Consider the following 13,002-nt stretch of genomic DNA (forward strand, 5'->3'; position numbering starts at 1 on the left):
CGTGTCAAACTCCAGTCCTGCAGGGCCACTGCCCTGCAACGTTAAGATGTGACTGCTGCACCACACCTGAATAGAATAATTAGGTCATAAGCAAGGCTCTAGAGAATTTATCGACACAAGAAGGAGGTAGTTAAGCCATTTCATTCTAGTGTTTTGTACATGTGGCACATCTAAAAACTGCAGGGCAGCGGCCCTTAAAGGACTGGAGTTTGACACCCCTGCTCTAAGACGTAATAACTAGTGTTTTGGCTGCTGTCTGGACAAAGTTTGCAAAGCATGCTCCGTGAAACAGAACCCACATTTCTTAGCTCAATCAAATATGCTTCATGTGCATTTCGCATGCCATGCACACAAATATGAGTCCCGCTTTTCATAAACTGTCCGCACAAATTGTAATTTCACAGCTCACTGGTGTTGCCACAAATATCAAATCCAGACATTATCCTAATAACAAATGGTATCTGAAGTCAGAGTCTCCAACAACAATTATCTAAAACAATTCCCAGAATCTTAATTCTGGGAATCAGCTTTGCATTCCCGGATCATTTCTGACTTCAAGTTAAGACTTTTATGATCGTTTTTTCCCACATATTTAAATATTTCAAGCTTACACATCTTATGCGTATGACAATATCTCTAACTTTAACTAGACTATGTGAAATCTTTACTTTGTGCAACTCAAAATGGGATAAAAAAAAAAAACTATTTATGTTAATGAAAATTTTTTTTAAGTAGTATAGTCACAAAAGAAGGCTATAAAATGTTATATACCCTGAATTTATCATGCTGGAAGTGTTAATATCACTAATATTTACCTGTACTACTAGTTTTTATTCTAAAACCAGAGCTGCACAGGAGGGCCGTGACAAACTTCAAGTTATATTTAAGAATCTTTTTATTTCACTCCTTTGCAATAGGTTGCACCAACCCTGTAAAAAATGAGTTTAATACTGTGGTACACATACTGTGACATTCTCACAGATAAAGACTAATGGCATCACTGTAAAATGGCTCCATTTCAGACTAAAGATGAATGTTGCCATGAGTCAGAAAACACAAGTGCTCGTGTGTTGGCTCCAAAATGCCTCGAACAGACTCTAAGTCATCAAATCATCAGCAAACTCAACTCTTGGATCCACTCTTGTTAGTTGTGTTAGTCAGCAGAGTGGGCTGGAGCGAGAATATTAGAAAATGCTGGAAACTGTAATTCAAACTTTTATGGTCAGAGTGAATGTTGTAATTTCCATCATGATAGAAAAGTGTTGAATCTTGTAAGTGAATAAAAGAACACCGTAGACATACAATAGGCTTATAAAAATGTGATAATTTTTCATAAATGAAAAAGTAAAACCACCTTAAGTAAAATTATAACTTGTCCCTTTCTTGAACTGGATTGGTATTTCCTTCCTTCCTTCCTTCCTTGCTTGCTTTAAAACATCAGTAAAACAAATGCAGGCAAAAAATAGCGACAAATAAATAAACAATTCATTCAAAATATGTTTGAAGAGGAGCAGGAAGAAGCAGTAACTTATCCAGTCACAATAAACGTTTAAATTCTCTTTATGATTATATGTATTTGAGATTTTTGAATTTTTTTTGCACAGGCTTGATGTTAATGCAGGGATAAAATTAGAAGAGACGTCTTGAGCTTGCTTCAATTTTTTTCCCAATTGTGTAATGTGTGTATAGTATTTTAAATTCTTGTACATGGGTCACATGGTCAGATTTTTGGGTCAGTTTATGAGAATATACTGATCTAAATGACAAAAGTTTCTTTCCTGCACAAGGAGAGCAGTACAAGTTCAAAAATCACACTTCAGGCCATAATCGTGACCTTATTCTCTGTACACGTCATTTCATCTCCTCCTGACCTCTCACTCCTCCTTCCCTCCCTTGATCCCTTCTTCTTTCAGCTTATCCGAGATCATCAAGTTCAGTCCATCCACCGGAACAAATCCTCCACGTTGAATCAACTATTTCACCTCGGGCACTGAACTTAGCCACTGTGAACAACACATTGCAGGGATCAATGCTCACCAATTAGCTAAGCTCTGTGCCTTTAGCAAGTGGGCGGCTGGCTGAGATTTATGCAGACCTTTACGTGAGATGTCGGCGGTGAAGTCAGTGGTTTCAGATTCTGCAGAATGTTCAGAGGGTGCAGTGGAGGGATCTCCACTTTTATCTTAGCTATCCAAATAAATTCCTTGTTTATAAACCCTAAAATCCAACATCTGAAATATAAACCTTCTCCTGTGTGGCTCTGGCTTGCATTTACATCCATTTCCTGGCACATGAGAGCAGAGAGTAGTGAGGATAGTTTAAATTTCAAACAGCTGCAGCCTTAAATACACACAGACACAACTTAACCTTTTAGAGGTCTGCAGAGATGGGTTGATAGCATTTTGGTTTAATTCCTTCAGCGCGCCAGAATTCGGCCTCAAAATGAGTCCCTGAGTGGAAATTTGAAGTCCGGACAGACGTCCTGCTGAGCTGTGAAGAAGTGGAAATCCCTGGCAATGTGATTTTTGTTTCTCTTTGTGCATCAAATCACGGTGCCAGGAACCCTCCCCTAAACAGCGAGACCAGAGGCCCGGTCTCCACCTCTCTGCCCTTTACCGCCCTACGCACTGTTACATTGTTTTTGGACTCCGAATGCTTCTTTTCCGCAGCAGCTGTGGAACACCTGAAAAAAAAAGAGAAAGAGAGAGAGAGAGAGATTTTAGATCCATTATTTCTCTCTGTTACACAAAACCTTCATATCAGATCTCGCAGTGTTTTGATGATAATATATGATGCACTTAAAAGCTCTCATCCAAGCCCTGCATTGGAAGATGACGCAACGTAATGTGCATAACAGAAAAATCACATTTGTGAGATAAGATTAAAAAACAACAACAACAAAAACTCTGCAGACTTTTTGTTGCAGTGATCAGCAGGAAGCAGCAGATGTGGAGTCGAGCTGAAACATGCAGAGCCAGCTACCTGCTCAATTGTTTTAACGTAAACCAGGAAACTGTAGCAGTGCACTGCCAGTGGGTGTCTGTGCAGCCGGGGTTTCAGATCAGACAGAAAGAGTTGGTTTGTTTTTCCACTGTTTAAGGCTTAATGTTGCTTGATGAGGGCACAGAAAACCCCCCCCAAAAAGAAACAAAACACTTCTGTCGTTTTCACAGAATTGCAAATGTCGTGGTGTACGTCTACTCCATCTTTTGCTGTTGTTGTTTTTGTTTGTGCTGCTTTGCAGAGAAATTTTCCGGCCCACCCGGGTGGGGAAGGAATAATGACAGGATTGTTGAGCGGTGAGGAGGAGGATGAGGTTAGGGCCGAGTCTCGGCGGTTTTTCCTTGATCACTTTTTGTGCATCGTCTCTTCTCTTTCATTCCAGACTTTAAACCATCTGGGCTGGCAGAGTTTCCTAACAACAGGGTGAAGATGCTGCTCAAAAAAGTCTGGAAAGTTTTAAAGCTTCATTCAAGTGTTTTCCATAACTAAATCCAATAACTTAGAAGAAAAGTTTGTTTTCTTCTGTTGCAGGAGAGACACTCTGTTTTACTTATGCTTTAATTGATTTATGTAAATAGATGTATATTATATTAGAAAATAATCAAAATCACAGTCCTTAAAAATAAAAAAAAACGTAGATATTCTGTCTGAATAAAGATTCATATTTCTGATTTTTCTCCATAAAGCCCCGGTATTCGTGCACAGAGCCTCAGTACACGTTGTACAACCTTAAAAAGAGGCATGCAGACGTCTTCCAGACAGAGAAATATGCCTGTGCTGTCAAGCAGTGTGTTAACAGTCAACCACTCCCTGCACAGGAATCATGAATAAAACTGTTTGTGTAGATTGTGGGATCTTGTTGGAACATAAAGTTGCGCATCAGTGAACAGCAAAGGCAGAGTGAGGGAATGCCTGCGTGTGTGCGCTTCATTTGCATGCACAACTTGTGGCGTGTTTGTCTGACAAAGGAAAACGAGAAAAAACGCTGAAGATGTGTGAATGAAGGGAGTGGCCGCTGCCCACGAACACCATGGTGAGTCAGTGTTTGTTTGACGGGCGTGAAAAGTCGAAATGGGAAACAAGTGACTGGTGGGGCTGCTGTCAGACTAAAATGAACGATTGGTCACATCTGGCATGAATTCAAGGGTAACATGGCAAAGATTTAAATGATGCAAAGGTGCTGTTAGTAAAAAAATATTAAAAAGCCTGTTGAAATGCATAGATGTATGCTGTTATTTTTAGACATATTCATTCCTAATCCAGAGCCCACGTGTGTGCAGGAGTTACTCATCACTTTAGTTGGTTTGTCAAATGCCGGATTTAATTTGTTATGTCTGTGTGTGTCCAGTGAACAAGATTTATAGCCTGGAGGAACTTATTATTGCATAAAAAGCTGAAGATGTAAGCAAGTCATCAAATTTAGAAAGCACACGGTTTGCACGCTCAGCCAAACAAACTGACCCCGTTCACGCTTGTTGGGAAAATCAGTCAACAAAAGGGAGTTAAGGCAGCGTAGCAAACTGAAAAATGCAATAAATACCTTTTAAGATCTAAACATCTTCATGTGCCTCACTTTTTAATGCTCTCTCGCTGCATTTCTTCCCTCAGAGCATGACGAAAACCACAAACCATTTACTGAAAAGCACTTTCTCATGTAGCTCAGCTCTGCAGTTGGCAATGTTTACACAGGAGATGTAGAGATAAATGTGGTGGTGACTGCGGGTGCAGCATTCACATCTGAATGTCGCTGTTCAATGCTGATGTCACGCTGTGTTCCTCACTTTGGTGCAACTGTGATTTGTCACTATTTTTAAAACAGAGCACAAGGAAAGGGTTTGGATGGAGACGGTGAAACAAGAGAATATCTGAAAAAGGTTTTTAGCCAATCCCTGGCATGAATGCAACACCTGCTTGATGCATTTTTTAAGTTAATGTCTGTTTTGTCCAGCTTGACAGCTTGTAGCTTAGAACATTTCACTTTTTTAATTAATTGTTTCAGTAATAATAACAATAATCATATCATAAATTTGCAAAAACCCAGCCAGCAAACAAAAATCATCCTTGTTTACCAGCTGTATAGAAATCACAAATTGTATATAAACCAAAAACATTTAAAATTGGAGAAAAAAATTGTTTCTAATTTAGTGGCTGCAATAAAATAAAGTAATTTGTCAATGCAGAAGCAAAATTTGAGAAAAATCCAACCATTAATTTGCTGCAGTTGTTCAGATCAGAAAAAAATCGAACACATAAAATAATAACTTGGAACTGTATACCGTAATTGTCGCAATGATAAATGTAACTGGGGCATTTGCATTTCATGCCTTTAATTATTTGTAAATTGACCTAGAAATTTGGGACATTCTCTTTCTGAACATTTTCAAATGATTTTTTAAGATCTCTGAGACAGAGACATCTGGCTGTAGATGCTTTCCTTAATTAATTTTGAGAAACATTTGTGTCTATTTGTGCCCATGTTCTGATTTTTGTACCTTTTTCTGACTTAATTTGTCCCTGTTTTTCCCAGAACACACAGAAAGTTCACAACAATTTACTTGCCGTCTAGAAACTTTTAATTAATAACAATAATTAAAATTCAAGAAAGACCCATATGTGATCATCTCTATCAATTAGAAAATAAATTCTCATCTAAACCTACCCACATAAATATCAGTACATTCAGGGCGATTAACAAACCGTTAAAGTCATCTGGAAATGTGATTAAAAAAAGTTTAAAAACTCTCCAAGGTTCGGCTTTATAATTGAGCATACAGTGACAAATCAAAATGAGACATTTTCACCCCATTAAATATGTTCAGTAATAATTAAACTAAAACTAATATTGAAGGAAAGTAGAAAAGGAAATATGAATATAAATATAAATATAAATATAAATTGTAGGTGCAAATATGAAATTTTATTTTATTTTCTTATGCTTAAATGTAAATAGTAAATAAAGCCAACATTAAAGTTCTGCTTAAATCTAAACTTTGATGTATTTTAAAATGAAAGCTAAAAATAAATGTTTTAAGTGGTTGTGCAAAAAGACCACTTTATTCCAGAGTTTGGTTGTGATGAGTGCATCTAATATATATATATATATATATATATATATATATATATATATATATCGTCTGCAGGGGCTTAGACTCTTCAAACCCGGCCAGCAGATGACTCACTGCAGAAGGATCTTTAATCAGGGTGGCTATAAATCATTAATATCAAAGCATTGCCCTCAGCAACATCAGTATTCACCACTGGACAACTGAAAGCACAACGTAACAATAATTATCCATCATGTTATTAAACCTCATAGCTAACCATAAGAACTCCTGAGTTTCAGCGGCTGCTTTTCTAACTTCCTGTAGCATGTAGTTGAGCTCGTGTATCATGTTAACAGGAACAATAGGTGGAGATCAACTTTCCGCTTGATTATTTTCAATCCTTTCCTCAGCCAACAACATATTTACTTAAAAGAAAGCACAAACGTTCTCTGCTGCTGCTTGAGTAACAATACCACAGCTCCGTCTGCCTACATCGGTAGGAGTTTCTAGTCAGTTTCATCATTTGTCACAAGATGTTTGAATGACACACCTGTCTTAGGTGAAATGACTTTACATGAGCTCAGATCTTAAGTAAGATTTTACCACAAAGTCATTTATTATTAAAAAATGTTTTTTATTCTGGCAGCACGGTGGTACAGTTGTTAATACTGTTGCGTTGCAGCGAGAAGGTTCTGGGTTTGAACCCTGACCTTTGGTCTTTCTGAATGGAGTTTGAAGGTTCTCCCTGTGTTTCAGTGGGTTCTCTCTGGGTACTGCGACCATGTGTCAAAATCCCATCATATTGAAAAATGTTTCTGGCTGTACATGGATATCGATATGCAAATTTACTTCCTATATAAAATAACAATAATACATTGTGCTGAACATACAAATCCTGCTTAGAAATGAGTCTGTATGACTACAGAGCAGAAATTGTTGAAAGCCACAAAACCAATACGTTGACGTATGATTCATCCCATTATATAAACACCATGCAATAAAATCTCTTTTTTTTAAATTAAAAATGTAATTAAGAAATAATAATTCAATCTTAGGGTTTAGAGTGAAACAAACAAAACACAGAAAAAGAGACCGTATAAAAAATCTAATTCAATCCTTTTCCTCATTTATGGAAAATTAATAAATGGATAACTACCAAGCCATTAGTATCATTTTGCTGTGGCTAATCTGTGTTGATATTTCGTAAAAAAGGAAGGAAGGGATGATAAATCCTTTCATGTGCCTAAATAAAAAAATTGTGTGTCCAGTGCAGGAAGCCCAAAGAACCACATGTGTCTCTGGAGCCGCTGGTTGCTGAATCCTGACAGAGGATTCATTGTGTACAAGCATTTCCTACACGATGGTCACAACTGACCAAGCACAAAGGCCTTATCTGAACCAATCGCACCTCTGTAGGTAACTAAAGAACCCACGAGCATTAAAAAGTCATTACCCGTGTTGGCTGGTGCTTGGCTTCATTATTTAGCTCATTAGATCACTCACTCTTGATAATCCAGCCCTCCCATGTGACTGATGATGGGAGCGAGCATAATGCGGGTGCTTTTTCACGTGTCCCATTAACAATAATCCACTTTACATAGTTAATGCAATTCAGCGGAGATGTAATTTCATGAAAAAAAAATCAATCATCACCAACCTTTTCTTAGAAAAGACACAGAATAAGACAAAGAGAGCAAAAGAAAAGAAAAACAAAATTGGAGAACATTATGCCACAAAAAAAAAAAAAAAAAACTCCCGGTGTTAAGTCACATGAATGTGATCTTTAAAGAGGCAACAAGTCACTGCTTAAGAGAGGGATTACAAAATGAAAAAAAAAGAAAAAACGACCCGACCCTCCTTGTTGACGGGAACATGATCGGTTATAATGCATGAGGGAAATGGCACAGCTGCATTAAAGCCTGACGTTGGCTATCTCTGAATCTGATAGCTTTAGCTTTTGCAGCTATTAGCTAAAAGCTGCGGCCGCCCTGATAACACTGTTATCGAGAACCTGAAAAGAACCTAAGGAGAGAAAGCAATGCTCCCTCCGAGGAGGGTAAAACCCCGAAGACGCGACGAATGTGTGAGATCAGGTGATGTAGCTGTGGAGAAAATAAACCCAGACACAACAACGTAGGAATGCCAGGGAACACTACATGTCACTGCTGCTATTAGTGGAGCCAAAGATAATAAAGTGTCTCCTGCTGCACTCAACTAATCCTTCCTAAATTTCCAACACACCTCCTCTGCTTTGAAAACAAAAGCAGGCTCTGAAGAAGCTCAATAGGAGAAAAGCGGGGACAAAAAGAGAGAGAGAGGCTGATTCACATTTTAAAATGACTTCAGATTAAAGCTCAGAGGGAGTGGAGGAGGTTTGGGAGGAACTATTGAGATGCATCCGTCAGCATGGCGTGTGAGAAGGGCCGAGAGGAGTTGGCGTGTTCGGCTTGTGACCTCTGTAACCAGCAGGCTCCCTCCCACTTCAAGCATGCGATCCTTCCACAAACTCGGGCCTGTTTTTCCACCACACATGGCTTCAATTGGAGTTTACCGCCACCGCTGCTGTGCTGCTGCTGTAGTTGCTGCGTCTGCAGCAGCCAGGCATAGCACAACAAACCCGATTATGAAATCAGAACCTGGCAAACACTGCGAGCATCCAGCCGGCGGTGTCACTCGGTCACAGAGAGTTCTGTCTTCCCCAGATTCTGTTTGTGTTTTGCTTTAATAATTCCTTTTTTTTTTTCCATATACTTACTTCCATTCACATGTCGTGCATGTGTATATAAACGACCCTTCTTTTGGAATCCCACAGCAGAGCCAACAAGGCAAGCTGTTTACTACTTCGTTGCTCGTAAAAGGAAAATATGCATCTGTCGGGGCTTGTATCAAAGGCTCCTTCATTTGGTTGCTGGCTGAGATGGTTTTGAATGTGTGCTGCCTGTGATTGCCTCGGTTCAGACGGAAATTCTCTGCGGTAGACGCAAAGCCGGGCTGAAAGGGCCGAGGGAAACCACGCTGTCCCAGCCACTTTAACACTCTGCATTTGATCTGAGCGAAACCCACCTACCTACCTACTGAGAGGAAAATGCTACATGCTTCTCCACATTTCCTACAAATTAAAATGCATTTGTTGTAGTTACTGTGATAAAATAAAATGGCCTTCATGGAAAAGCAGAAAAAGCTACAAAAATAAAATAAAATAAAAGCCATAAGTGATTAGCTTTAAGTCCAGTTTGTTGTTTCCTCACACACCATGCTGGGGACACAACAAAACATGTGAGACCCAAACTGGACTTTTTGTCCTCCATCAAAAATGCTTATGTGTCGTAGAAAACAAACACATTCTCCCCGCCATGAAGGAGGAAACTACAAAACACATGAAACTGGAGTTAGGTTCACCTTCCAGGAGGATAAGGACCTCACACTACAGCCAGAGCACCAATGGCCTAGTCAAAGACCAGAGCATTCATTCACTATTGAATATTTTCAATTTTTTGTCACTTTAGAGTAACTGACAAGGACAAAATATGTGACAGACAAAATGAAATCTATCAATCAATCAATCAATCAATCAATCAATCAATGTCTATAAAACTCTAATAGAAAACATCTGTTCACTGTTGTCGAGCCAACGCCCTTATTAGCATCTGTTAAAATGTAAATATGCCATTTTCTAGACTAAATGTTGATTTGAACCCAAACTTGAAGGCACAGCACTGTTACATTTTGTGCTAAATTGCAGCACAAATCACTCTTAGTCTCTTAGGTTCTGTTCACTTCTGAAACCGAACCAGATATTTCTTATTAATCCACGAAGCGTCGCTCACCTGGATCGTCTAAATTCCTTCGTATCCGACAGCAGTACCCGCGATTCCACGCTTATTCTATTCAGGCTGTCTGTGCAACTAAGTCTTGGTGTATTAGCTTTGTTCTGGTGGAACAAGTTCCCTAACACATGGGAACAGCTCACTGATCTAGCAGACACAGATAAAGGGTTGGAACATGCTCAACTATTTGAACTATTTGTCCACAAATGTTCTAAACTTTTGACTGTAGGGTGAGTTTATCAACCTCCTTTTCCAAACAGCAGAGAGATTATGGCGCTACTCAAAGCCCCTCATAGTCATGTGACTCGGGCGAGAAAGTGCTGGTACAGCAGCTTCAAGTCATGCAGGTGTGTGAAATATCTCTTTTTCTCTGTTCAGGAAGATTTCAATCGAATAAAAAGTTCTGTAGCTATGATTTGGTCTTGAAAAGGTCTAGGAAAAAAAAAAAAAAAAAGGACAACGACCCCTTGTCAAACAAGCAGATCCAACGCCTTCCTGTTTCTCATCATCCGAAGATCAAAGCCAGCCTGAGACGACTGCACAACACGTCTGAGGCTGAAGCTCTGATCGGATCTGCTGTCATGTGTTTGTGACAAGTCAGCAGCCGTGAAGGAAAAAACAAGAAAAGGCACAGCAGAAGTCAGCTAATAAGATTTGTGAAAAGAATGCTGCACCCATACTGAGAGGAAAGTGTATGTGTGTGTGTGTGTGTGTGTGTGTGTGTGTGTGTGTGTGTGTGTGTGTGTGTGTGTGTGTGTGTGTGTGTGTGTGTGTGTGTGTGTGTGTGTGTGTGTGTGTGAGACAGAGAGGAGTGTTTGCCACTCACCGTACCCTCTGGTGGTCCAGGACGGCGTCTGAGTCACATCAGAGTTCAGATGAGGATATTCACAGAGTGGAAGAGACCCCAGTGACTGATTTACTGGCTGACAAACTAAAATCTGGCTAATAACTGAAACCCGCCCGGCTGTCTGAGTGACGGAGGCGGCTCCAGAACTCCTTCTGCAGTGGAAATCCTCAGAGGGCTCGGCTGCCAGAGCTGTCTTGTCCTGTCATGTCCCGGTCTGTCCAGTGCCAGTTCTCTGAGCTCTGTGGCCCAGCAAGAAGCAAAGAGAGGTGGGGAGGTGGTGGTGATGTGGAGGGAGGGAGGATAAACCTCTGTCCCCCCCCAGTTCCCACAGTCTGCTTGGAGAGGAGAGGAGGCAACTCTGCTCCCATAGAGGTCAGATGTAGAGTTAACACACCCAGCCAGCTGCCTGCCTGCCTGCCTGCTACCGGACTCGTCTCCCCTTCTCTTCCCTCCGTCTCTCCTCCCTGCAAGCCTGATCAATCACCCTGAAGACACAGCAAGTGAGCCACTCAGCCCAGAGTTACAGTACAGACTCAGAGAGACTTTCACCCATTGTCCCAGGAGATTCATTTGAGAGTCTGAAGGCAGAGCTGCGGTCCTCCCATGCCTTCCTCCCTAACCTAACGCTCCCTCCTCCCTCCCTCCCTGCCTCTCCTCTTACATTCCCCTCTCTAGTTCTTTTTACAGCCTCCGCTGAGACGCTCTTATTGTGTGGCAATTGCATTAGCCTTTAGCGAGCAAGGAATGGCTCTTAGTGTCTAATGCAATGTTGTGTCTCTTTGTCTTTATCTTTCTCCTTATCTTTCTTTCCTCTGTCTCTTTGTTTTTCCTTCTCTATCAGTTGCACATCCAAGCGGCCACATGGACTCGTCTTCTTCTTCTTTCCCTACAGTTATTCCATCTTCCTCTTTGGATTCCTCCTTAAAGTGACGCCGTGTCTCTCTGTTGCAGGTGCTTCTGTACTTTTAGTGAGTCAAGGGGGAGGATTGGGTTTCTGCAGGCTGAGAGGCATTGATTCTGTGTTTGCCTTATGATTATCTCAAATGTTTGCAGGCTGTTGCAGAGCTATGGGGCAATCCATCACTGCAAAAGATGCAGAAACTATGCAGAATGAAACAATGAGCAGAAAAAACAAACTCCCAGCGAAAGTTGCCACTATATAGCCTTGCAACAGTATTCAGCTTGAACTTTCTCACATTTTGTCAAATACAAAAGGCTGAAAAGGCAAAGTAGGGTTGGGATTAAACAAAACAGAGGACCAAGTAACTGGATTTATAACAGTTGTAGCAAAATGTGTTCTCGTGAAAGAAAACAGTTTGGCACAAGGTGGCGATCATTTCATCTCATCATTTTGTGTCATTTTTTAAGCCTTTTTATTTGCGGGAAAAAAACGGCTATGCATCAGTTTGTTCCTTTTTTGACAAGTGATGATTTGAGGTAGTTTTATTTAAACTGCTCATAATAGGAAAATGTGGTTTTGTGAGTCAGATGAATAAGATTTACCAGAATGAGGTCGCTCTTAGTTATTTCGGTTTGATCGGGGTTCATAATCTGTCATATTTCCAAAGAGTGAACTGGTCCAAAACAGGAATCAGAAGCACAATCAATGGAAATAAATTGGTTAAAAATCTGATTTTGAAAAAAATTATATAATTTCAATACTTTTTATAATGTATGTAGTTTAAAAGGGCAGTAGTGTGTGTCTCCCAGTCACACAGAGTGACTTATAGCACACAATCAAATAGCCATGTTACCTTCAGTTGTCATAAGTTATAAGTTAACTCACATAAGTTAAAAGAAATTTGAGCTAACATTAATTTGATGCCTTGAAATTGGGCGTCTGCCTCTTTAAGAAGCTCCATGCGTTCCCACAACAATGCTCCTCCATTATGCCATGTATAACCATTCCTGCCAGACTGAAAAGTTGTTTGTATAATGAGCTCAGCAGACGAACAGTTTTACCAGGTGTTTGCTAATTGCTGCTGGCTAGTCTGAAGGAGCTGAGTAGGGGAGTTGACTCCATTAGGGAGAAGTTTGGCTGGAGACAGCAGCTCAGAGGAGAACCTTTGAGGAAATAAGGGTCGCTTTATATGAACACATGTTTAGGTACACCCAATGGGCTTCAAACATGCGTGAAAGAATCAGATCAACACTCCAGGTATCTGTTTGATGATGGAAAAACAGTATGAAGTGATATAAGGCTCAGGATGGTTTACATATGATTTTATATAATCGAGTCCCTAAAAAGACCCAAATGCAGAGCGAAACTCTGATGAAAGTG

The 13,002-nt window shown here is 40.1% G+C and overlaps 1 long non-coding RNA gene across 1 annotated transcript; it reads right to left on the reverse strand.

Moving 5' to 3' along the window:
* Window positions 1–1,202: 1,202 nt before the first annotated feature.
* LOC129377236 (uncharacterized) lies at window positions 1,203–11,618 on the reverse strand. The gene is made up of 2 exons (XR_008607890.1): window positions 10,701–11,618; window positions 1,203–2,683 (listed from the first exon to the last, which is right to left on the reverse strand). It is a non-coding gene; the product is annotated as an uncharacterized LOC129377236 (long non-coding RNA).
* Window positions 11,619–13,002: the final 1,384 nt, after the last annotated feature.

This window comes from Poeciliopsis prolifica, unplaced genomic scaffold, assembly GCF_027474105.1.
Source record: "Poeciliopsis prolifica strain line A6 unplaced genomic scaffold, Auburn_PproV2 SCAFFOLD002, whole genome shotgun sequence".
In the NCBI taxonomy this organism is placed as follows: Eukaryota; Metazoa; Chordata; class Actinopteri; order Cyprinodontiformes; family Poeciliidae; genus Poeciliopsis; species Poeciliopsis prolifica.